Source organism: Camelus bactrianus, chromosome 11 (genome assembly GCF_048773025.1).
Source record: "Camelus bactrianus isolate YW-2024 breed Bactrian camel chromosome 11, ASM4877302v1, whole genome shotgun sequence".
NCBI lineage: Eukaryota > Metazoa > Chordata > Mammalia > Artiodactyla > Camelidae > Camelus > Camelus bactrianus.
Genome location: NC_133549.1, coordinates 41,963,422 through 41,989,929, shown reverse-complemented (window position 1 = coordinate 41,989,929; position 26,508 = coordinate 41,963,422). Strand labels below are relative to the sequence as shown.

At 40.0% G+C, this 26,508-nt stretch overlaps 1 protein-coding gene across 2 annotated transcripts in view; it reads right to left on the bottom strand.

Moving 5' to 3' along the window:
• Positions 1-16,174, bottom strand: part of DNMBP (dynamin binding protein) — a 92,681-nt gene extending 76,507 nt beyond the window's left edge. The window contains exons 1-2 of one of the 2 annotated variants that reach the window (XM_074373780.1): positions 15,964-16,174; positions 13,871-13,986 (exon numbers count right to left, since the gene is read on the bottom strand). The gene's annotated coding sequence lies outside the window, so the exon portion shown is untranslated. The remainder of the gene's footprint in view (positions 1-13,870; positions 13,987-15,963) is intronic. The other variant, XM_074373779.1, reaches the window with a different exon arrangement.
• Positions 16,175-26,508: the final 10,334 nt, after the last annotated feature.

Here is a 26,508-nt window from a genome sequence, read left to right as displayed (position 1 = left end):
AATTCCAGTTTAGTTCTGCTGTGGTCAGAAAACATAGTTTATATAATTTTAAATTTATTGAAATGTTTTATATCCTGGCATATAGTCTATCATACTGAGTGCTCTATGTACATGTAAAAATAATGTATATTCTGCAGTTATTGAGAAGAGTGTTCTATAAATGTCAGTTAGGTTAAGAAGATTGATGGTATCATTCATCTTATATATATATATCCTTGCTGATTTTCCACCTACTTTCTCTACTACTACTAGGAAAGGAATGTTAAATTCCTACCTCTTATTAGGATTCGCTTTTCTCTTTAATTCTGTTTCACTTCATGTATTTTAAAGCTCTGTTATTAGATAAAAGCACATTAAAAATTTTTCTACCAGCCTGAAGAATTGACCCTTTTATCATAATAAAATGTCCCTCTTTATCTCCTTACCTTAAAGTTTACTTTCTCTGACATTAATATAGCCATGCCAGCTTTTAAGGCTTACTGTTTACATGGCATATCTTTTTTTCTTTTTTTCTCCTTTCTCTCTCTCTCTCTCTTTTAACTTTCAACATACCTATGTCTTTATATTTAAAGTACATCTCTTGAGGGAGGGTATTGCTCTCACTCCTAAAGTTGTCCTAGCTGGGGTCTCAAATGAATGCCTTAAGTGCTCCAAGTCCCTCTACTCTGGCTAGACTAGATATCCAATATTTCTGAGTACTGTGCACCTTCAGGTATCTTTACTCAGCTCTTAGCCCCACAGTAGCTGCTGTGTCAGGCCTCACAGAGTCTTGCCCTACTCATGCCTGGTCCAGTGCTTGGCCAAAGACCTGAGATAAATCCCCAAGCAGATTCCTGCTCCTATATCCATTTGCCACACTCTCTCCTCCTTTACCTTGTCCTATAAATCTCAGCCCTCTCAGACCTATGAAAATGAAGACAAATGGTTGCTGTAATACACCATTGAGATTTTGAAGTTACCTGTTGCACAGCCAAAAGGGGGGGGAGGGGCACAATATGATGTTAGTTATTTTGACTGGACCAGCTGAGCACATCACTCTTTCATCAAACACATACAACTCTTATTATCTGGGTAAACTCCTATTATCTTCTAAGATCCAATTCATGACACCTCCTCTATGAAGCCTACAGGATTAGTGCTTATCTCCTACATGCTCTATATCTAAGGATTCTTTAGTCTGTTTTATTCATTGATGTATATCAATACCTGGAGCACTGCCTGGTACACAGCAGACCCTCCATAAATATCTGCAGAATGAATGATTTAACACACTAAATTACTTTAAGTTATATATCAAAACATGCATTCATATCCCCAATGATCATGCTACCCTTTCCCACATCACTGTACATGGTCTCACAGGACTCATTTCCTATTAGGAAGGTTGGGCTTTGATTTTTAGGTACTTGGAAGCCCTTGAAATTTTTGAATAGGCAAGTATAATGGTTAGAATTGGAACTAGTTGCAAACGACTGAGCACCCCCAAATATAAGAGAAAAAAGGGGGGAAAAGTGTGTGTGTATGTGTGTTTACAATTTTTTTCCAGATGAAGACAAAAGGGTATCCTAAGGAAAATTATTCTGGTCATTTATCTTCATATTATTTTTTAAAAACAAGTTTACTGAGTCAAAATTCACGTATTATATAATGCACCCATTTAAAGTGACCAATTCAATGGGTTTTAGTATATTCTCAAAATTGTGCAACCTGCACCACTATCAATGTTAGAACATTTTCATCATCTCAAAAATAAACCATACCCATTAGCAGTCACTTCCCATTTCCTCCCGAAAGTCTCTCTACCCATCCCACCTCAGCCAACCAGTAATCTACTTTGTCTGGAATCACACAATATGTAGTCTTTTGTGACGGGCTTCTTTCACTTAGCATGATGTTTTCAAGGTCTTCATGTAATTTTCAAACATAAATATGATCAGCTTAAAGCATATATAATAATTAAAAGCACAGAATACAAAGCCAGACTGCCCAGATATATCTTCCAGCTCCATCCCTTATTAGAGTTATGTGATGAGGCAAGTTGCTTAACTTTTCTGTGCCTTAATTTCCTCACCTATAAAATGGGTTTAGTAATAGAACCTACCTCACAGGATCATATTGAAATTTAAATGAGTTAATATATGTAAAGCACTTAGAATGGCACCATACACAAAGTAAGCACTACACAGGGGTTAGCTGCTATCATCCTCCTCCTCCTCCTCCTCATCTTCATCATCACCCACCTTAAAGAGAGAAATTATAGATAGTCTCAAAATCTTTTCCATAGCTTTGGGATGAGCTTTGGTATTTAATAGGTTTTAAAATGAGTGTCTCAGGAGTGAGAAATGGGGAAGAATTGATAATGAGTATAGGGTTTCTTTTTAGGATGATGAAAATGTTGTGGAATTAGATAGTGGTGGTGGTTGCAGAAATTTGTAATATACCAAAAACAAAACAAAGCAAAACCCCACTCAGCTGTATACTTTAAAAGAGTGAATTATATTTCAATTTGAATGTCTCTCTTCTTTCAGAAACCGCTATACTTCAAGCCAAAAAAAAAAAAAAATAGCAAAGGCATACGTGAATATCCTGCCTTGAAAAAAAGCTAGAAATGTAAATAGTTTCCCTATTCTGCACCCTCCCCATCCCCTCCCCAGTTTTTCCTACACTTTATGTTTTAAAAATGTGTTTGCATTTTATTCCTGCTATTAGCTGCAGATGGAGGGTAGGTAATACAGTGTCTGGTTACGTGGATTTTCACTGGGCATGACTACATAAAAGAGCAAATTTTAAAAGAGAAATCATTTTTGCTACTAAATTACATTAAGTAATAACTATATTCATAGCAGTTAAGGGCTCAGACTAAAGTCAGAGAGAACTGGGTTCAATTTTTGGTTCTGCCATTTGTCAAGCTACGTTGACTTTGGGCAAGTTATTGAAACCACTCTGAACCTTAGTTTCCTCATCTGTAAACTGAAGACAGTAAGTAATTTACTTCACGGTGTGTTATGAGGATTAAACCTGATCATGTAGGTAAAATATTTAATACACTTCCTGGCAAACAGTAAGCATTCATGTTATTTTGTAAATGTCAGCTATGAGGATGGTGACAGTGACAATGAAGGAGGAGGAGGAGAGGAACTGTCATCATCTCCCAGACTGACTATAACGTAAATAATACAGATGAGGCAGCAACTTCTGCGTGGAGCCAACTGCTCAAAACTACTGTCTTCTTGAGAGGACAGGGGAGTAATAAGACTCTTACTTGTGATTACTGGTCACAAGAACACCAAGCAATTGACATTCCCCATACCGTAAGCTCTAAATGAACTGTGTATTCACAACAGACACACAAGGATTTGGCAGCAGTTTACAAACAAGACCTTTATATATGGGTCCAAGAAAACTGTTGCCAAATGCCTTCTAGGGATAGAAGAGGGATATGAAATTAATTTATTTACTCTTATAAAAAAAAATCCTGTACTTCTAGGAAAACCACTGATAATACTGTTAAATCTTTCAAATGGATCTACCTTTTAAATTTTGTTTTAAAAATTGCTCTTTTGGGACTTCACATTTACAAATCTGAGATGGCCAGGGCCCTACTTTAGACTCTCCCCATCTTTTCTGGGACCACAGCAAAAGCTTCCTAAATGGTTACCTACCAGTCCCTCTATTCTGTTTTCCACACTGCATCTAGGATTTTTTTTTTTAATACAAAAATCTCATAATTCTCTACTGCTTGAAGTACGACAAGAGCTTTCCATCCACCACTGGAAGGAAGCGACTAAAACTCTTTTTTGCAGATCGTACAAAGCTCATCATGACCTGGTCCCCACCCACAAGTCTGGTCTCATTTCTGGACACTCTCCATCCACCATGTACCCTAAACTCTAGTCTCATCAAAATACTGGCAGTTCTCTACAAGGCGCTACAGCTTTATAACACATATACCACAATACATTATTACAACACAATACATCTACAGACTGCTGTTCAAACATTATCTCATGTGTGTGCTAGTGCTACTGTGGACAGGGGTGAATAGGAAGTCGTATTTTAGTTAAATAATCACAGCAAGGAAGAACAATCAATAAGTTGCAAATCAGCTCTGATTAACACTTTTATTGTAAATAATAATCATATTTTATGTTTTAAGTATTTGGAGTTACCAAAAGAGATTATGACCAAGGCCAACTTCCACCTACGGAATATAAGAGAAAAGTTTGAACACACTGGTAAAATTCAACACAGAGATTTTCATTAATTTACTGTTATCAGTGCCTTTAACTAAAGCAAACCTCTCAACATAACCAATTAATCTTATAATAGAAGTGTAAGTAGGGCTGTAATAAATGTATTAAATGTCTTTCCATTCTATGTTAGATTTTTAGCCGTGGTTTATCACCTATTTGGCTTTAAAACTAAATGAAAATACTGACATTGAGATACTTTATTCTTACAATCATCAAGTCACTAAAGCCGAACATAGTTTCACACTTCAACAATCTTCAACCTTTTTACTTTAATATTGACTCATTACCCTGCAGAACTATCACAGTTGACTAGTAGGTCAAGGCAGCAAGACTAAAACAAAAATAAAACAAAATTGGACTTCTTCCTGTCTACAATGGTCCAGATACTGTAATTACTAAATAACATCTAGGCAGTGGCAGCAAAAAGAACAGGTAATGAAAACTATGGTTTTGAAGAACATTCACATTAGTATTACACTCCACAGCTCAGCTAGACGTTCAAGAATACAGGACCCCAGCAGGCACTAACAAAGGTCTGGTTTTAATGTAAACTCATTCTCCTCTTCCCTGACCCTCCAGGGATTCTGTTTCCTGATAAGCAGATCTAAACTGTAAGACAATAATATCCCAAGGAGGTTCTGGCACTGAGCCCCAGAAATCCTTAAAGCAACAAACAATGTCCACAAGAAGAAAACCAGAGCACTCGCTCCCCCATTCTCCCCTCTGACTCGAGGGAACATGAAAATGCCTTGCCAAAGAGAAGTTATAAAGTTCCTTCTGAGGCAAAATGTTTTTAAACAGAGATGGTCTGCTGTTGATAATGTCATTCCCTGTCACCTGGGACACTCTGTAAGACTCCTCGGAAATGACCTCCAGGCCAGACCAAGCTATCTGTGGGCCAGTGAATCCTTTCTATTTATGGAAGCTAAATAACTTGGAACCTTGTGGAGTAACTGACAGATTCAAAGTGTAAATTAACTCACAAGACAATAAGGTGGCATCACAAGCCATTTTAAAAAATCCAGAATGTGGGAAACTATACAAAATTCTTTAACAAAATAAACTGTAATCAAAAATCAAAATGAAAGTGGAAGGAAAGGGAATTGATTAATTAAAAGCTACTTAAGAAACATATTAACTGAATACCATGGGTGCCATTTCTTGAATTCTTATTCAAACAAGTCAATTGTTTAAGAAACTGAGACAAATGGGAGAAATATTGAACACTGACTGGCTTCTTGATTATATTAAGGAATCAGTGCTACTTTTTTAAGGTGACAGTAATGGTATTGTTGTCATATGTAAGTAATAGGGAATTATTTTTCTTTTTCTAGGTCACCAAAACCAGAGGGTCTGTAAAAAGGCAAAGGGAGGTAGAACACAAACCAACTCAGCTTTCTAGATCTTACATAGAGTGTTGGATACATGGATGTTTGTTGTACTGTTCTTTAATCATTTTTGCAAATCTTAAATACATCTTTAGGAAAAGGTCGAAAAGCCAAGCAATGCTCCCTGGATAGGTAGTTTCAGAGCCTTTCCCTTTTTGAGGTGCCACCGGTTTGTGACTGCCCACAGAGCCAACACAGGATCTGGGAAAGAGCTCCCTGAGCAGCTCCAGCTGCAGACAAAATCCTCCCGGCGCTGGTGAGTAGTGCGGTGAACAAGAAAAAAGGACAGCCCTCAATAGCCATGTGACTGTGTCAGCCACTCCTGGTCTTCAGTCACCTGCTTACCTGAGGCCTGCTACGGCACGCTGGTTCAGAATGGGCTTTGGCAAAAAACAGACATGAGTTTGATTTCCAGTTCTATCATTTAACAGCAGAATATAAACTTTAGGGCAAGTTTCTTAACCAATTTGTACCTTAGTTTCTCCATATGTAAAATGAGGGTTACAACAGCTCCTTCCTTAAAAACTGTTCTGGAGATTAAAAGGGAGTGCATTTAGTATGGTGGCTGGCTACCATATTAGCTGTCATTATTACACTATTGTTGTTTTATATTCCTTTCATTTGAATTCAGACTATTAGTGAAACCCAAGACATTCATTATTGTAATTAATAATTACTTATTGCTATCATTATGTCATTACTGTTGTAGGAGGGAGAAAGAGACACATCCGATTAGAGTCGAAAGTGGGGACATGGAAATTAATAGAATATATATGGGTAGATCTGGATCAGACTTGAGGGCCAGGCAGCAGAGTCTAAGATTTGCTGGGTAACAAGTGTCGAGCAGCAACATAAATGAAGGCAGTATTTCAAGACCATGACTCAGACAATGGTTTATACTAGATTGGACCTGTGGCATTGGCCTCCAGGACAGCATTATGGTGTATTTGTGGCAACTTTTTCCTTCAGCATCCTATACAGTGCTATTAATATAATTTGAGGCCTTGCTTTATTATAAAGTGACATGACTGCTCATCATGACGATCCTCAACCAAATCCAAAATGACAGAAATGCCAAATGCTTTCTGCATGGCTGGGGATGGGAGGAAAGAATAAACGAGAAAGGGGGAGGACATGGGGCATGAGGCTGGGAGTTCAGCACAACTCGGCACATCCATTGCAACTTTTTCTGCTGATGGAGCAGATCATTTATCCTTAGAGAATCAATCACCTCATGGAAACAATGCAGAGTGTATGCTGGGCCCAGAACCCACGGCCAGAACGTCAGCACTGACCATTCTCTCTGGGGCCCTACTCACACCATGTGCTTGTCAGCAACACAGGCTCTCACACTCCACTTGCAGAAACCATAGACCCCACAGGAATGGCTACACGAGATGTGGAGAAATTAGCTCTGTGGCTGGGTTGACAGTTATACTGGCTTACAAGGTCAAGGAGGAAATGGGGACTCTACCAGTTTACTGAACCCATACGTTTAAAAGAGACTAAGAGAACTTTCTTCGCTTACCCCTCCCTTATATCTCCCTGTCTCTGTATCACAGGGCTGCCTCCTTACAGACTGATTCATTTTGTGGGTTCCCTCTGTTGAGGGTACGTTATGCACCAGGCAAGGATCCAGGTGCTTGGGATTTATCAGTGAACAAGATTCCTGTCCTTGATGAACTTCCTCCTTAAAGGATGGGGAAGGCAGACAATAGCATTTTCTGAAGTGACAGGTGTTTCGGCAAATGAAAAAGAGCAGGGTGAAGGGATGAGCAGTGAGGAGGGGAGGGCAGTTCGGTATTGAATCCACCAGGTGACAGGAATGTTAACTTAAGAATTCTGTCTGTCACTTCCTGTAATTTATTACCACAGCCCCTCAGCAGTCACCACACTAGCAAAAGGTGATTAGGGAAACAAGACAGAAGTGTTGGGTTTATTTCAGGATCAAAAGAAAATAAATTACAACCATTTTCTCTATATTTTTTATTTTCTGAAAGATGAATGCAAATGTAGTCCAAATAAGGAAGGTGCTAACTGAACTGAAGCAAAGTGACATCAAATTGACTTCTCTCCAAAGGGATCCCTTCTACGCTGTTGGTTGGAATGCAGTTTGGTGCCTCCACTGTGGAAAACTGTATGGAGATTCCTCAAAAGACTAAAAATAGACTTACCATATGACCCAGTAATCCTGCTCCTAGGCATATATCCAGAAGGAACCCTAATTCAAAAAGACACCAGCACCCCAATGTTCATAGCAGCACTATTTACAATAGCCAAGACATGGAAACAGCCTAAAAGTCCATCAATAGATGACTGGATAAAGAAGTTGTGGTATATTTATACAACGGAATACTATTCTGCCATAAAAATGACAACATAATGCCATTTGCAGCAACATGGATGTCCCTGGAGAATGTCATTCTAAGTGAAGTAAGCCAGAAAGAGAAAGAAAAATACCGTATCATATCACTCATACATGGAATCTAAGAAAAAAGAAGAAGATGAACTTAAATATAAAACAGAAACAGACTGAGACTTAGAATACAAACTTGTGGTTTCCAGGGGGGGAGGGAGGTGGGAAGGGACAGACTGGAAGTTCGAGATTTGTAGATACTGACAGGTATATATAGAATAGATAAACAAGTTTATACTATATAGCACAGGGAAATATATACAAGATCTTGTGGTAGCTCATGGTGAAAAAGAATGTAAAAATGAATATATATATATTCATGTATGACAGGAAAATTGTGCTCTACACCAGAAATTGACACAACATTGTAAACTGACTATAACTCAATGAAATTAAAACAAAAATCAACTTCTCTCTCCCTTCCCTCCCCCAAGCTAGTCTTTGGTTCGCTGGCATTTGGGCTATGGCTTCTCCACAGTCTGATAATGAGGCTGGGCTGTCTGTACACTGACACAGCCTGTTCAAAATGTCCAATTATCAGCAAGCTGTAACCCTGCCCCTAATAAGCTAATCATATCTTTCTTGTTGCTTTTTTTCAGAGGACCAATCAAAGGAAGACAAACAAGAGCTGATGACCTAAGCCTGAAAGAGGAGGGGTGAAACAGAATTACATAGCCCAATGTTAGGTTCACTCTCCTCCTCTGCAATACATCCCGCAGCCCCACAAAAAGATCAGAGAGTGAGAGAAAAATACATAACACTTTAACAGGGGTTGGTGCTAAGAGGCAAGATTAAAGATTTGCTTTTCTGTATCTTGCAAATTTTTGACAATGAAGAGGTATAATTTTTACAATTAGAAAAAAAAAATAGCTAGTTAAAAAAAAAACAAAAAACCAACCATGTGCCGAAAGAGATGGCCGTGAGAATCTACTACCGAACACCCTAGTAGTTGCTGGAGGGCTACCTGCTGAACTAACTCAATGTTTTGTGAAATGTATTTAGGTGAGATTTATACCCAGAGCAGAGACTGATCCACAGAGTAAGGAAACTATAATTTGACATATCTTATATTTACAATCATGCTGACGACTACAGTTATGCTGAATGTAGCACTCTCATTCTTCACACCAAATATTTAAATTCTGACTCTTTGCAGGAGGAAAAAGTTGATCTAATGGTCAAATAAGCTTATATTGGAATTGTGAGATGTTTATCATAAATGTATATATGTAGGATTCAGGAATACTGAAGACTTTTATAAATCTTCTTACGCTTGAAGGTTAACCTTGGCATAGGCTTACGAGTTTGGTAAGCGGCCTCCTGATGCCACCTTATTTCTTTGGAGACAAATTCTGAAAAAGTATTTGACAAGGCTTAATATCCATTTATGATGAAAATGCTCAGTAAACTAGGAATACGTAGAGGAGACCACCTTAACTCGACAAAGGTACATCTAAAACCTAAAACAAACATTATAAGAAATGGCAAACTTTAGACTCATTCTCTTTTAATATTGAGAACAAGACAAAGATGTTCACTAGCACAGCAAGTATTCTGACAAAGTCCTGGACGTTCTGGTCAGTGCTATAAAGGAAAGACAAATAAGAAGTATAAGGATGGGAAAGATGCAACAAACTATCACTATTTTCAAAGGATATGATTAACAATGGGGAGGAAAAAACCAACAGAAATGAACAGACTATTTGAATAAGACAGTAAAGCCAGGCTGTCAGATACAAGATCTATTTTCAATAATCAGTATCAATAGCCAACTGGAAAATAATAGTAATAGAAAGAAGCATGATTCACAATAGCAACAAAACTATCAAGTATTTAGAAATTAACTTAACCAAGAATATGCTCCTAGACCTTTATGGATAAAACTTTAAAGTTCTAAGGGACTTTAAAATGAGTTGATGAAGCACTTAGGGGTACTAAATGATGTCTGCAACTAACTCAAATGGGTCAGGAAAAAATGCACAGAAATGCAGAGAGGGAGTTAAAAAGCAAATATGGCAAAATGCTAACATCTGGTGAATCTAGGTGAGGGATACACAGGAGCTCTTTGTACTAATCTTAGAACACTTCTGTCAGTTTAAAGTTATTTCCAAATAAAACAAAAACCCTGAAAAAAAATGAGCTGAGTAAGTGAACACATTACATGCTCTTGAATGAAATGAGTTAATATCAAAAAGATGGCAAGCCTCTCCCAAATAATTTATAAATTCAATGTAATTCCAATAAAATCCCTCAAAAAATTTGAGGAACTTGATAAACTTATTCTAAATTTTATATGGAAAAATAATGGCCCAGGAGTAGCTAAGTAAACTTAAAAATAAAGAACAGAGATGGGGTGCTTGCTGTGCCAGTCATAAGTATATATTACAAAATTGCTGTAATAAAAGCAGAGCAATAAAAAAATAGAGCAAGAACTGACAGACTAATGGAACAGAATAGAGGTTTAGAGACAGATCGGTATATCCATGGAAATCATAGAGGAGAAAGAGGGTACCACAATGCAATGGAGGAAAGCATAGCTTTTTTGGAGATGTTATTGGAAAAACTGGTACATTAAATGGAGAGTAGTAAGGCTGGATCCCTTTCTAACATACTGTGCAATGTGGGCTTAGATGAATTAAAGAAACAGCTATGGCCTAGGGACTGCGAGGGCCTTCTTAAACAAACTCTAAAAGCATAAAATATAAGCCAAAGAACTTATTTAATTACATTGAAATTAAGAATTTTTCTTGATGAAAGAACAAAGACAAAACTAACAGATGAGACAATATCTGCAAAGTGACGATGAGTGAACATCTGTAACTGTCTTCCACAAGTCAACAGCAACAATACAGACAGCAGTTCCAACAGAAAGCAGGCAAAGATAGGAATAAGTAATTTACACGTGACACTATATAAGAGATGTTCACAATTATTAGTCATCAAAGAAATACAAAGAAAAATGACAAGGTATCCTGTGTACCTATGAGATTAGAAAAGGTGAAGAGCTGGAGGAAGCTGAGTGTTGGTTGGGACATGAGGATGTAGGAACGAACCCTTGAACACATCCGGTGGGAGAGAGACTGGTGCATTGTAGGGAGGAATCTGGCACTGTTTAATCAGATCAGGACATGCAAGCCTATGACTCAGCAATGCCCTTCTAAGTATATATCCTGCAGAAATACTACACAGCTTTATAAGTGGACAGGCATGAAGATGCTCACTGCAGCAATGTTTGTGGTGGCAGAGAGTAGGGACAACCTGAATAACAATCACACAGAGAAGAGATAAGTAAAACTGTGGTTCACATATGCAGCATGGAATATAATGCAGCATTCAAAAACAAAGAATTAGATGTACACATAAAAAGACAGGTGGATCTTAAAAACAGTATCTGGGGCAGAGGGTATAGCTCAGTGGTAGAGTGCATGCCTAGCATGCATGAGGTCCTGGGTTCAATCCCTACTACCTCCATTAAATAAAATAAATAAACCTAATTACCTTCCCACCAAAAAAAAGTTAAAAAAAAAAAAAAAAAGAAAGAAAGAAACAGTACCCAGAGGAAAGAGAAGCAAAATGAAACATAGCATTCATTACAAACTAAAATACATAATTATAAAACAAATATCCCCACTTTGCAAGATCCTATACAGATTAAAAGAAACATACGCGTTAGAATGAGCACCTTACCGGGCATGAGGTAAATAGGAGAAGGATAAGGGAATTAAAAACAAAAAGAAATCTTTTAGACTCCTTGCATGTAAAAAAGAAGAATTCAAATAACCTATGATAAAAATAAAATTAGAATTGTTTCCTTCCCCTAAGTTTCCAATTTTCCTAACAACAAAAGCAACTTTGGTTGCCAGCTCTGCTGATGAGTAACAGCTTTTCATCCTTTTTCAAGCAGGAAGGGAAAAATTTAGGGATCAGCAGAGTACTAAAGGGATCAGCGGAGAATGATCACGAAACAATGTTTTTGTTCTCGTGACCTGACAACCTGACTGAAAAGACCTGATTACGTCTTGATTAGGAGTGATTCAGCTAAAGGCAGGTTGGCGGCATCAAGTTTTCAGGTCATTTGAAACAAATTACCTTTAGACCCTAATCAAATACAGTCCTCTGGGTCCTCACAGTGATTCCACACTAACTTACAATCTAAAAATTCTAGAGCAACAGGGCACCTGGTTATTTTACAGATGAGGAACAAAGGACTGTGGTTGAGGGTCACACAGCTGGTATGAAAGGGAAGCTAATGCTCACTGCCCTTGAGCCCCTTCTGTCCATCTGGCCCTGCAGCCAGACTGATGGTGTTAAAACACAAGTCGTCATAAGCTTCTCTGTTCAAAACCCTCTACTGGCTTCCCCCTCACGCAGAACAAAGACCAAAACCCTGGCAACTGCCTCACTGCTGTGCCCCTCCCTACTCCCACCACCTCTCATCTGCTGCACTTTCCCCTCGCCTACATGGGGACCGCCTGGCCACCACGACCTCACCACCCCGCACAGATGCCAAACATGCTCCTGCATCAGGGCTTGGAATGCACTCATCCCTCCGCCTCCTGCTCACTCCCTCATTCCCCTCAAGCCTGAGGTCAAAAGCCATCTTAGTGGAGGCCTTCTTTGATGGCTTTGCGTAGAAAATATATCCTCCCTGACCCCTGCACACTTAGCCTTTTCCACTTACACCTCTTTTAAAGTTCATAGCCCTCACGACCATGTGACCACGATCCATGTACTTTTTATTTCCCATCTGTCTCCACCGCACAAGAATATCTATTGCATGAGGGCAGTTTTGTTCACAGCTGTATCCCAGCACTTAGTACAGAGGCTAGCATATACAGGTGCTCTATAGTAAATATTTGCTGAATGAATGAACAAGTCAAGACCACAACTCATGCCTTCAGACTCCTAGCACGGTACAAAGTTACATGTAAACGCCCTATCTGCTCCACCCTGCTGCTCAGCTCTTGGTGGTCACATCCTCCAAATTAGAAGACCCTACAATACTGAAAATGGAATACTACATTTCAGCTATTCTGCCTCTATTTTACCTCCTATGGCTGACTTTTATGCATCGAGGATTAAGAACCCAACCAAAACTTAACGCCTTTGTTTGCTTAACAGCTCTTTCATCATAAAGCTGATCTGATTTTACAGCTATTTTAGACCTTTCTGCCTTTCCAGGTGAGAGACTGATAGCTTATAATTAGCTCCTAGCCAACAAGACTAAGTTACCCAATCTTGAACATTAGTTTATTCAGATGTTTTCTTAAGCAAGGCATAATAAGAAACTATTTAATAGTAATTGAATTTATGTTTAAAACTTTTCTTAAGTATTCTGAATGAATTTTAAGGATGCTTGAACTAAGACCAAACACAACTGAGAATTTCAGAGCAGGTAATCTTGTAATAATGCTGCAACATACGTAATACATTAACTGACAGAAACAACAGAATAATAAACCTAGAAAATAATTCAACCTTTATACGTGGCAAGAGGTTTGCAAGCCTCCATTTGCGTTCTAGTGTAATTGTTTTTATCATTTAAAAAAGTTTTCCAAATTTAAAAACTATCTGCAATTTGAAAAATCACTTAAGTGTCTGAAATTTGAGAAATCATTTTTTCTTATTTTAGCCCAAATGTCATAAAATGACTGGGAAGATTGAGAATAATAACACGTTTGAAGATTCACTATGCATCCTGCAGAAAGGATTTCCTTCTGAGGCACACATAAGTGGTATTACTGGCCCTGAGCGTTCCTAGATTGCAGTCTCCAAATTTAGGGAAGGTAAAAATCTAAACACATTCTACTTACCCCCTTTTCAGAACCAGAGCCTCATGAAGTCGTGCACTACGTTCTAAAAATGAATACCCACTCTCAGTTTTTAGGAGATCCTAAGTGGTGATTCAAGAGTATCATTCATCATGGTCCTTAAGAGGAAAAAAAGTAGTGTAAGTTCCATCAGTGCTTGAAAGAGCCTCTGAATTGCAATGTGGATGAAAGGAATGTGAAAGGGTCTCCACAGAGAAGAGGGGTATTCAGAAGAAAGGAACCAAAGAAGGCCCAAGAGGCAGGAAAGGCTGCAAAACAAAATAAAGAACTTGTACACATTTGAACAGATTGTCTCTGAAGATTATTATCATATCTCAGTCAAAAATTCACACAATATGAACACTGTATAAAAGACATCTTATTACATTTTCTGAGGCAGAATGTCCTTGGCTTATTGCAAAAGTTATCTGTGCACTGCACAGACCCCAATCCCAGGCCAGATTTTAGCTATTTTCCACCACACACAAAGCACTCCATTCCAGTCTCCGAATTTAGTAAATTTAACACTGAAGTCATTTGAAAAATCTCTTTTCACTTACATTAGCTCAACGCTGAAAAAGTGACTGGGAGGGTTGAGAATAATATTGAATTTGAAGGTTCACTATGCATCATGAAGAATTTTTCAAAAACCTGTTTTATCAAAATTTTGTTATTGTCATAATGAGTGACATATGTTTCAAATTAACATGTAAAATCAAGGAACTTTAAGAGCTGGGAGTCCTAGAGGTCCTTTAATTCAATAATTTAGAGAAAAACAGGTGCTGAGGGATAAACTTGCTCATCACCTGGAATCTATTCAATGCTGTGAGAGTAATAAATGCAGCATCAACTCTGAGAAACCACACCTGTGTGCTGGCAGGTACTTCACTCTTCAATATATAACTATTGATTAATGAGTCTTGAAACTTCAGCTACACAAACAGGTGGAACTAAACTATGCTCAAACCCTAAATACCACATACTGCTTCATATCACAGCATCACTGATTACAAAGTGTTTCAACACAAGATGCTCATATTATACAAAAGAATTACTGTAAAACAGACCTAAAGGCAAGTTACCAATATTACAGAAGGTTGAGTGCCCTTCATTATTATGTAAATGAGACAGACAATAAAGGATAGAGATTGCATTTAAAGTGTTTTTTTCATTTATAATTTAACTCTATAAACAAGGTCCTACTGTATAGCACAGGGAACTATATTCAGCATCTTGTAATTACCTATAATGAAAAGGAATATATATATTGTGATAGCCTATAACGAAAAAGAATATGTATATGTATAACTGAATCACTATGCTGTACACCAGAAGCACAAAAATGTAAACCAACCATACTTCAATTAAAAATAAAATTTAACTCTATACATCAAGCATTCTCCTCAGCGCCTAATTCACAACAGACATGGCCTGTCTGCAACCCCCATATTCCTCTATTCAACTGACAGCATCAACATCCTTTTCCAAGGTTACACACCACGAGAAATTGATGCCTGGTGGACATCAGTACCTGCGGCAGGAATGCAGGTGTTTAAAACTAAATTATAACCAAATTTGCATCTCTAGCCAAAAAGGTCTTACTGTTGCTTCGGAAACCATTCCCCCTTGCCTCCCTGACACTGAATCACGGACTCCTATACCGACTGGATGTGACTCTGCCAGACAGAAGTATTTTCTTCATCTGTAAAATAAGGGGGCTGGACAAATGCTGGATTCTTTTCCAGCTCTCAAATTCCGCCTCATTGCCGGAGTGGCAGGGCGGTGCAGTGAAAAGAGCTCTGGGCTTGCCTGACACCATTTAAAAAGCCCACGTCCGCATCCCTCTGACTGCTGGCCACTCGGCCTCCCCAACTCCCGGGCACCTCCCAATGTCCGACTGACCTGGACCGGAGAACTCCGACGAGGGCCCAGCGCCCCCACCGCCCCTCGGGGGCTCCCGGCCGGGACAGCGGCCGCGAAAGGGCAGGGGCGGCGCAGGCCCCGCCGCCAGGCGCCTTTCGGGGCGCGGGTCCCCTCCGCCCACCACCCCCGGACAGCGACCCTGGCTCCTGGTCCGGCCCCGCCCGGCCTCTGACCTGCTCTCCACAGACCGGCGGTCCCTCGGCGAGGCGGGCAGCTGCGGCCGCCCGTCCAGGGCCCGCTGTCACCTCCGCCCCTGGAAGAGGCGGGCGGGTCAATCCGGTGTGACTCAACGCGGCGGCCCCGCCTCCCGTCTCTCGCCTCCCGCCTCCCTCCCAGGCTTCCGCCTCTAGCGGCCCGCGCAGCTCGGGGTCGCCACGCTCCGTCCCCGCGAACCCACCCGCCTGGCGTCCGCCTCGCGCTCGCGCCCCTAGCGGCCCGCTCGGCCCCGCCCACCCCGCAACGTCAGAGGGGGCGGTGCCCCACGACCTCCACTCTGGGAAACTGAGGCAGAGGGCCGCGCCCCGCGGATTCTTCTAGTGCGGCCCCAGAGTCCGCCGCTCGCGGGGCATTCAGTGCTCTGTGCAGCTCCCGCTGATCGAAAGTTCCTTTCCTTCCTTGCTGATCCCTCACCCGCCACTCTCCCCCTCCCACCTAGCAAAAGGTCAAAATCCCATTTAGAGAAGGTCCGTTCAATTCCTGTCAGTGGTGCCGGCCTTTAAGCTTCCCTGAGGCAGTTTCCTTTATCACGTCACAAATACTTGGCGTTCACTTTGGTCTGTTCATTTTTTTTGCTGAGAAAAATCTCTCAGGACATCTTTGAGAATTTAAGAGCAAGGAATAACAGAATGCAAAAACTGGGCAGGGCCGAGAGCATGATTTTAACTCATTCCTGAATCCTTGCAGGATTCCCTTTGTGTTAATGGCCACACAGTCACACTGCACTTGGTCAGTTGCTTGAATTTCTGTACCTGATTTCTCGGATTTACCTAGGAAATGCTCAAGAAAGCAACAAGTCTATTACTGTGAATACATAACAGATAAACCTCTACAGACGGTCTCCACTTACAACTGTTGGACTTAAGGTTTTTTTCCACTTTAGACGGTGAGAAAATCGTAGGTATTCAGTAGAAACCGCACTCTGAATTTTTATCTTTTCCCCAGCTGGCAATACGCCCTATGATATTATGCGCAGCGACAGCGAGGCAGCCACAGGATCAGGAGGGTAAACCACCTACACACTTAGCAACCATTCTGTACTTATATAACCATTCTGTTTTTCACTTTCAGTACAGCATTCAATAAACTACATGCGATATCCTATAAAGTAGCGAGGGTAATTAGGTTTTTTTTTTTTAATGGAGGTAACTAGGTATTGAACTTAAGACCTACTGCATGCTAATGCGCTCTGCCTCTGCCTTATTCCCTCCCTCGAATTGGACTCTTCAGTGAGTACACTAAAGTTTAAGAACCACTGCCCTAGGGCATTGTAAGGACTAAATTATCAAAAGCAAAACAGTATTCTTTCACTCCTCAACAAAGATTTGCAGTGCAACATTTGCAATGCAACAGGCATTGCGGAAGATGTCTGGGACCAAACATACAACAAGCTCTGTGCCTTCATGGAGCTCACATTCTAGAGTGAGGTGACAGAATAAATAAACAAATAGTAAGCCAAATAATTATAGGATGTGGTGAATGCTGTGAAGGAAATAAACCAGATGCTATTCTAAATTAGGTCATAGAGAATTAAACCCTAATGCCCTCAGCATCCACTGTATGTAATGAATTAACCTCTCTCCTATGCTAGGAGAATGGTACAAGTCATACACTGTCTTTGAGAGAATTGAGAACAGAATCACTGAGTTCTGTGGTTTAGATGAGGATCTGGTCTGATAAGGGCCAAAGTAAGAAGTGGAAACCTCCTTTGAATATACTGGTTGGTGGTCAGGGCAAGTCTCTGGGGATGTAATGTTTACTTGAGACCAAAATGATGAGTAAGAATCAACCATGTAAAGTGCTGAGGAAGTGCCTTTCCAGTGGAAGAAACTGCAGGTGCAAAGCCCTGAAGTGGAAAACAACTTGATCAGTTTCAGAACAGAAAAGAAGCTTGTGTGAGAAAGACCAAGTATTATGAGCTGACGTTATCAAACAAACAAGGGTGAAGATCATCCTGAGCCTGACGGACTGTGGTAATGAGTTTGCATTTCATTTTAAGTCAATGTATTGATAAATTATAAAATATCCTCACTTGAAGGGACTGAAATGAAAAGGGTCAAAAGAGAGAAATGTGTGTGGAACTTCTTCGTTAGCAATAATGACTATAGCTGTATGTGTAATATTAAAACAAAAAAGTTTAATTTCTTTTCCTGGATAATCCTCAATAAACCAAAACACAGAAGGGTACAACACTTACGCATGTTAATCTCATTGATCAAAACTATTTAGGTATGTCATCCTTTGCTCTCATGTCTGAACCTAAATCCAACCTATCAGGACACACCCAGGCATCCACCACGGTTATGATGAACTGCATCATTAATGGTTTCCATGGCTTGGCCACAAATCAAAGCCAACTCCCTGTGGCATCCCTCTGGAACAACTTAGTGGAAGAATGTAGAAGGCATAGGTTTAGCTTTCTAAGATGTCAAAGAAGGAAGAGAGCACTTGGAAACACTATTAACTATTCATCAAAATGGTGCTGGAATGCACCGGGAGAGAAAGGAGAGGACTCCAGTTGGATGGAGGTGGGAAGGGTGAGGGAAGTCTGGAGCTCTCTTTGGGAAGGGAGGCGCCCAGGATGATTTTGGAAGGAGGGTATCTGTCTAGTGGACTTGCAGTAGGGCAAGGCCAGCTCCCAGAAGAAGACAACAGAGGCCATTTGGTTCCATTTAGGAATAGACCTCAGTTGGCAAAAGTAAAGCCAATTCCCATTTTGTTCTGAATTTGGAAAAAGGACTGTATCATGTTTATCCTAAGGGTTGTTCTTTTACATTGAGGTAGAGTTTCCTAGGGGCTGCTTCTCTTCCTATCTACTTGTAAAACTTGAAATTGGTTTAATGAGGAACAGGAAATTCCTTCATAATTAGAAGTAAAAATCAAACCAGCAAACAAACAAACAAATCTGCCTTAAAATACTAATGCCTAGTTGAGGTAATATTTTGGAAAAAACTCATACTCATATGTAGCTGTCAAAATATATTTAAGTGATATTATCAGAGCTCTTCCTATTTCCATGAGGAGACAAGAAATAAAGAAGATATTTCAGGATCTGGAAGGAGATAGGGGAAAGAAAGAGAGGGGAAGCTGAAATACTGAAGACAGTTTTATAGTAAATGTTTACTGAGAACCTGGCTTACCATATATTATCTTGTTTTTTCTTGTATTAATCAGAAAATTATTTATTACCCTAAGAAATAGAACCAGGGTTCCCCCCATTTGAAAAGAATCAATAATTCTTTTAAAATAATTTATAAATTATCTCTATTTTTCTTTTCAGGTTGTCTTCATTAATGAAGAAAGAAAATCAAGCTCATCTTTTCCTTCTCTAAATAATATTGGTTGTTTTGTCTGAGCACATATCATGACAACAAGCCAGCAAGTTATTGTTATCTTTAGCTTATAAATGAGGAAGTGAGGCTCCATGGGGTTAAGCAGCTGGTCTAGTGCTTTCCACACTTTCCATACTTGAGACATCTCTATACCATTTTTTGCCATAATCTTGTCCTCTCAGAAAACCATCATAATAATTCTTGACTAAATGGCATATTATCTTTCTATTTTTAAAATATTTTTATTTAAATCCACTCACTTTATTTTTAAGGGACATTTTGTGCCACTCCCATAAATACAAAATCAGTATATGGATTGCAATTCATAGGAGGTAATCTTTAAAACAAATACAGAGAATACAGAATGGTTACTAAATTCTAATCCTGAGTCTGAGGTCTACTCTCCATTTGTTAAAAAATGAAACTAGCCAGTGTTAGAAAGTTAGCACCAAACAGAAACCTTCTTCTTGACATACTCAGAAAAATCTAAAGAAATTGTTAAGACAATAACTTTTTCACTAAGTAGTTTATTGCTTGGTCAGAGCATCAAGCAGAATTGGCTCCCAATCACTTGTATTGTCCTGAAGAATATCTTGAGTACTACTCATGATTCCTTACCCATATTTTGGGAAATACCTGATTTTCCCAAGATAACAGAGCTTGTAAAGGGCAAAGATAGAATTCAGACCACCCTCTGCCAGTTTCAAAGTCTTTCCATTGTGCAATGTGGGCTCCCCACTCGAATAGTTTCAAAACTTCATTCTGAGCTGGCCTTGTTTGTCTTCCGTATTTTGTCCTGGTGAGACCATAAGGTTTAGTGATATCATGACCTTCAGTGTCCTTCCTGAAAATGTACCAGGAACTATACATCACACTCCAGAGGAAGCCTGACTCTTGTGGGGCCTGGTGGAACTGTGCTCTTCTGATGTGATACTGTGCCTCTTTAGCACAGTCTGGGGTTTAAGCAGTTGGACGACATTGCTATCTCTGCTTGAACTGTGGTCACACTCGTGTGCCCCTACCTCCACCTCCTATACGCTATGTATCTGTTTGAAATTAGTGTAAAGTGTTTCACATAAATGAGTAATCTGACATCCTGTTGTACTAAGTCGGGTCTACATTACAGAGTAGGGGACTGAATAATAGGACGGTGATTCTCTGTCCTTTGACAGGGCTGATCTCAGTCACTTCACACGTTATTGTAAAAAGTGCCTACTTTCTTTCTTCACAGAAGGCGAGTTCACTGAAGGCAGAGACTAGTGAATTTATATTTATATCATATTGCGTAGCAAAGTGCCTGGCCCTTAGATGTATCTAATAAATGTTTGTTAAATGACTGAGTTCACTTGAGTTAAGAGTCAACAGTAAAATAAAAATGGTGCTTGAGTTTAATAAATATGTAATGTTCTTTTGTTGTTTTTGTCCATAACCATCTATTCTTCTTTATTTGGTAACAGTGTTTTGTTTTTTAAAAAATGGGAACTAACTCTTCTACATTAGTCTCCCATACCCAGCCTCTGCCTTGTGGAAGTGGGCTTAAAACCCCAGACTGACCAATCAGAGTTACCATGATAGTTTTAGGGGCAGACAAGTAACTGAATTTATGCTATTTAGAGTCAGGCCCCAAATCAATAATCTATTGCTAGGCTGGCAGAGTACCAGCTTGAAGCTGCTACTGGTCATCTAGTCTCCACATGGGAAGCATCTGTGTGAGAAGGAAGTCACCACTGAAGACAATAAAATCAAGAAGAGGAAAAAGATTCCAGCCTGCATAACTGGGGCACCTGGATCCAGCCATGTCTGAAAATCTCTTATATAAATTTTTAGTTATTTGGGCCAGTAGGCACATGAAAAAATGTTCAGTATCGCTAATTATCAGAAAAATGCAAATCAAAACTACGATGAGGTATCACACCTCACATCAGTCAGAACGGTCATCATTCAAAAGTCCACAAACGATACAAATGCTGGAGAGGGTGTGGAGAAAAGGAAACACCTCATACACTATCCGTCGACAGATGACTGCATAAAGAAGTTGTGGTATATTTATACAATGGAATACTACTCAAAGATAAAAAAAAAAAAAGAGAGAGAATAAAATAATGTCATTTGCAGCAACATGAATGGACCTAGAGATTATCATTCTAAGTGAAGTAGGCCAGAAAGAAAAAAAATACCACATAATATCACTTAAAAAATGGGAGCCATTTTTGAAAATGTGGACTCTAAAAAAAAGAAAAGAAAAAAGAGGACACTAATGAACTCATCTACAAAACAGAAACAGACTGGCAGACACAGTAAACAGTTTTACGGTTACCAGGGAAAAGGGAGTAGGAAGGGATAAATTTGGAAGTTGGAGATTTGCAGATGATAAACACTATGTATAAAAATTGGTAAAAAAAAAAAAGATTTTCTTCTGTATAGCACAGGGAACTATATTCAATATCTTGTAATAACCTTTAGTGAACAAGAATATGAGAGGGGAGGGTATAGCTCAGTGGTAGAGTGTGTACTTAGCATGCATGAGGTCCTGGATTCAATCCTCAGTACCTCCATTTAAAAAATTAATTAAAAAATATGAAAACAAATATACGTATACATATGCATGACTGGGACATTAGGCTGTACACTAGAAATTGACACATTGTAACTGACTATACTTCCATTAAAAATTTTTTTTGTTATTGGAACCACTAAAAGTCCCATCTTTAAACCACTGGTTCAGAAATACCAGTCTGAGATGAAACTTACTGTCCCAAGCAAAATGAGAAAAATAATTTCATTGATAGCACTTTTTTATTCTCAGATTGTATCTTTCCAATTTTGGGCATTAAAGTGTTTATGAGTTGATGGTGATAGTAGGTAGCAATTGTACTTTTCTACTTGCCCTTAATAGAAAACTAGAAAGTTAGCTCAAATAGAAAGTTAGCAGACACTTTATCCATCCCTCTGTCTTAGTCTGCTCTGGCTGCTATAACAAATTCCCAGAGACGGGGTAGCTTAAACAACAAATACTTACTTCTCACAGTGCTGGAGCCTGGAAGTCTGAGATCAGAGTGCCAGCAGGGCTTGGGTTCTGGTGAGGACCTGCTTCCTGGCTTGGAGCTGGCCTTCTTGTAGCCTCATATGGTGGAGAGAGAAAGGGCTAGCTCGCTTCCTCTTCCTACCAGGACAACAGTCCCATCATGGGGGCTCCCCCCTCATGACCTAATTACCTCCCAAAGCTTCCATCCCCAAATACCATCATATTAGGGCTTTAGCATATGAATTTGGGGGGACACAAACATTCAGTCCATAGCACCTTCCATTAAAAAAAATGTTATCAGTCTGCGAAATATTTGCTTATAAACTACAGTGTGTGTAAAATACTGTATTTGAATATACAAAACACTTTAATAAAGTTGTGATCCTTTTATTTCTTAGTTTATTTGTACTTCATCTGATTCCAGAAAGGATTTAAGGAAATTCTCTTGATTCCTTTGATCTAATGCCCAGGATGGAGGCTTCATTCCAAAGGCATGGGACGATCTAAAAGGAAGTCAAAGAGACCTTTCCTCCCTCCTCCTGTGGGGTAGACATGGATCCAAGTGATGATTTTATCTGCCTCCTCCCTGGGACGAGCAAGGAGAGGCAGTGTGTCCACAGAAACAGGCACCGCTCTGAAGGCTTCTCCTCAGCTGCTGGCCACCGACCTGGAAATGGCTCCAGGTTCCCTGCTTCTAGGTGAGGCCACATCCCACATGCAGCAGAGCCTGAATGGGGTAAAAGTAAGGGGTGCAGGGAATGTGTGGGAAGTGAAGAGAATGAGAGCAGAAGAAGGAAAGACCCATGAGGGGAAGGGGTGTGGGGAGGAGCATTAAGTGAGGAGGGAAGGAGTGAGAGAAAGTGAGAGGGAAGAAAGCCCCTGTACATAGTGGAATTTAGCTTTCGAGAGGAGAGAGAGAATCGCTGTTTGATTAGGCATTTGCCCAGGGGGAATGTTTACTCATGGTTTAATAGTCAGAATGAAGTTAGTGTTAAAGTTGAAGTGAAGTAATACGCTAGGCAGGAGGTGGGCATGGCGGCATGGCGGTGCAGGGTGTGTGTTGGGAGTGTGTGTATTAGACAAATCACGGTACCACACGTATGAAGAGGATGCTCCAGGCACATGAACTTTGACTTCTTCCATTCTGATGGCAGATTTGTCCTAAGCCAGGCTGTCCCACTTTCTCAATCCTTGTTTTTGAGACAGCTGGCCTTGTTAGGGGCGTTTTCTGCAGCCATGGAAAAAGTGAGTCTTATTGGCTCACATGTGACTAGACTCAATGTGATCTGGATATTATGCAGTGTCTTGGACCTATGCTGGGTTAGGCTTCTAGCATGTTAGATTATAGATCGGGAAGCTAAACACACACACATATACCCTTAGACCCAAGAGATGCAGCTGCTACAACCAGCCAGGTTCCTTCTTGCTGCAGGGTCCTTGGGCTTGCTATTCCTTCTGCCTGAAACTTTTGCTCCTATTTATAAGCCTTCCTTTTTCTTATTCTTTATATCTCAACCCAAGTATCACCTTTTCAGAGAAGTCTTCCCTAACCATCCTATTTCAAATAAACCCTCCTGGCATTTCCTCTCTCAGCACCGCTTCTCAGATACTAACTCTTTTCATGTATTTGTTTATTAACTTGTTTTATTCCTTGTCTCTCCCTCCAAACCCTCCAGTTCCAAATTGGTAGGAACCACGTCTCTCTGGTTTATTGCTGTCTTCCCAACTCTTAACACAGATAACACAGGGTCTATTTCATAAATGAGACTCAACTGTTTGTCAGATGAATGAATCAATAAATGAACTGCCCTGAATTCATATCCTGGTTCTTTCGCAGATAAAAACTTGACACCATTGTATTGGGATCTTATTGTTTTAGAACAAAATTTCAAACTGTGCAAAATTATGTTGGGCTATTTAAGAGAGCTCCTGCTTTCACTTTTCCTTCAAGTGTCCTGAAGGTGGGTAGAAGAGCTTGGAATGTTACACACTGGTTATTGATTTTGATCCTTTGGGAAGGGCAGAAGAGTCCCCATTTAAAGAACAGTTCTGTCTACAGAGTCTCTGGACACGCTTTCATTTTCTCTTGCTTTAGTGTTTGTGCCAATGGAACATGTCCACAGTCCAGTAACAAGCAATTTGGTGTAAATAATTGGGACTCTTTGAAGCAAGAAACTACAGTTCTCCAAAGGCTGAAGTCCCTGCTGTCAAGAGACACGTGCTCTTTAGAGAGAGAAAATGGGTTGACTATGCCAGCCCTCTTCTTTAAAAACGTTGGATGGTTTTGTTTTTTCCTGAGCTTTGTTTCACATACACTCATATGAGGTAGGACTATGGCAACATACCACTCAGTAGGGTAGGGTGATCACAACTATTTGTGTCTTACTGATTTATACCCTAATTTACAAAACAATTTGAGATACCTTACATATTAGTTTTGTATTCCTGTGTAACAGATTAGCATAAATGTAGAGGCTTCAAACAGCATGAATGTATTATCCCTGGTTTCTGTTGGTCAGGAGTCTGGACATGGTTTAGCTGGATCCTCTGTTCCTGTCTCACAAGGTTGCACCAGTTGTTGGCACAATCCACTTCCTTGTGGTATATGATCGTGTCCCCATTTTCTTCCTAGCTGTTGGCCGGTACCCTCTCAGCTCCTGGGGGCTGCCTCTCTTCATAGGCAGTTTCACAACCTTGCTGTCTTTCTTCCTCCCAGACCAGCAAAAGAAACTCTCTGCTTATAAAAGTCTTATCTGATTAGGTCAGGCCCACCCACAATTATCCCCTATTTGATTAACTCAGAATTGGCTGGTTTGGGATCTTGATTACATCCGCAGAGTCCTCTTGCCACACAATGGAGCGTAAGAAGGGTGGTGATATCTTATCATAGTCACAGGGCCCACCCACATGCACGGAAGGGGTTATACAAGGCAAGAGTCACGAGGAGTCATTTTAGAATTCTGCCTACCATGGCTTATAATAATAACTTTTAAAATGGATGCTCAAAACTATATCAAAGAAGGAAAACAGTGAAAGAGGAGAGAAGGAGAAAAAGATGAAAATAATCCCGGACATCATTCATGCCACAAGTACATATGCTGTGTTTATATATGCCAGGTACTGTTCTGAGTTCTGGGCAAACTAAAATGAAAAGACAAGGTGGTCACAGCTTGCCAGAGCAGGCACTTCTTCAGGAAACAGTACCAGGTCCAACAGTCATTAGGTATCATCCTGTCTGAAAACTGGAAATTCTCCTGTCTAGTCGTGTGAGGAAAATCACTGTCATGAAATCTTCAATTTGGAAGGAAAAGTGCCAGGAAGAATAAGGAACAAATGAAGAACTTCCAGCACATGAGATTTAAAAAAAAAAAAAGACAGGATAAGCTAAGTTCAACCCTCACTTCCAAACTCCCCTTTGCCCGCCTAGTCCTCACTGTCCCTGTCAGCCTCACTAGTTTATAGTCATCCAGTCTGACAAGTGATAATGCTCTGAGGAGTCCAGGGTAGGAGCTGCCTCCCCTCTTTCCTGGGTTATAAGTGTATCACCTTTCATTCCAAATGAGGTAGCTACTATCTCCATTTGTTTTTTTGTTTTTTTTTTTTCAGATGAGTAACCATGATTCAGAGAAGGTAAGTGACTTGTTAATAAGGAGCAGAGCTAGGATTAAAACCCAGGTCTGTCAGAGTCCAAAATCCATGCCTTTAACTATAGTCTTCTACCTCTTTAGGAAACATCTCTCGAGGCTGGCATTTTGTGTGGAAGATTTCCTGTTTAAAATAAAATCCTAGATATAAAATAGAAAGGAGGCTGGCCAGGAAAATGCTGGACTCAAAATTGGAGGACATTCCTGCTTGTCCTGTGAATCCTGCCCTCTCTCCCCATTAGCTCTGATTTCACATCCTTCCTCCATAAGCTGTGAAAAATTTTCATACAAACATGACTAGATTCTACATTTTCCACAGTATTTTCTGTCTATACCATCACCTCTGGCTTGGATGAATTTTACTCTGGATAGACTTTAAAGTTTGGTTGAAAACCTGCAACTCCTTTAGTGCTTAAAATTCTGAGGGTGGCAGGTGGGAAGGGTCTGAATGAGAAGGCTGCAAGTCTTAAAAAGGGCAGTGAAGCCCTTAGGGGCAGACAG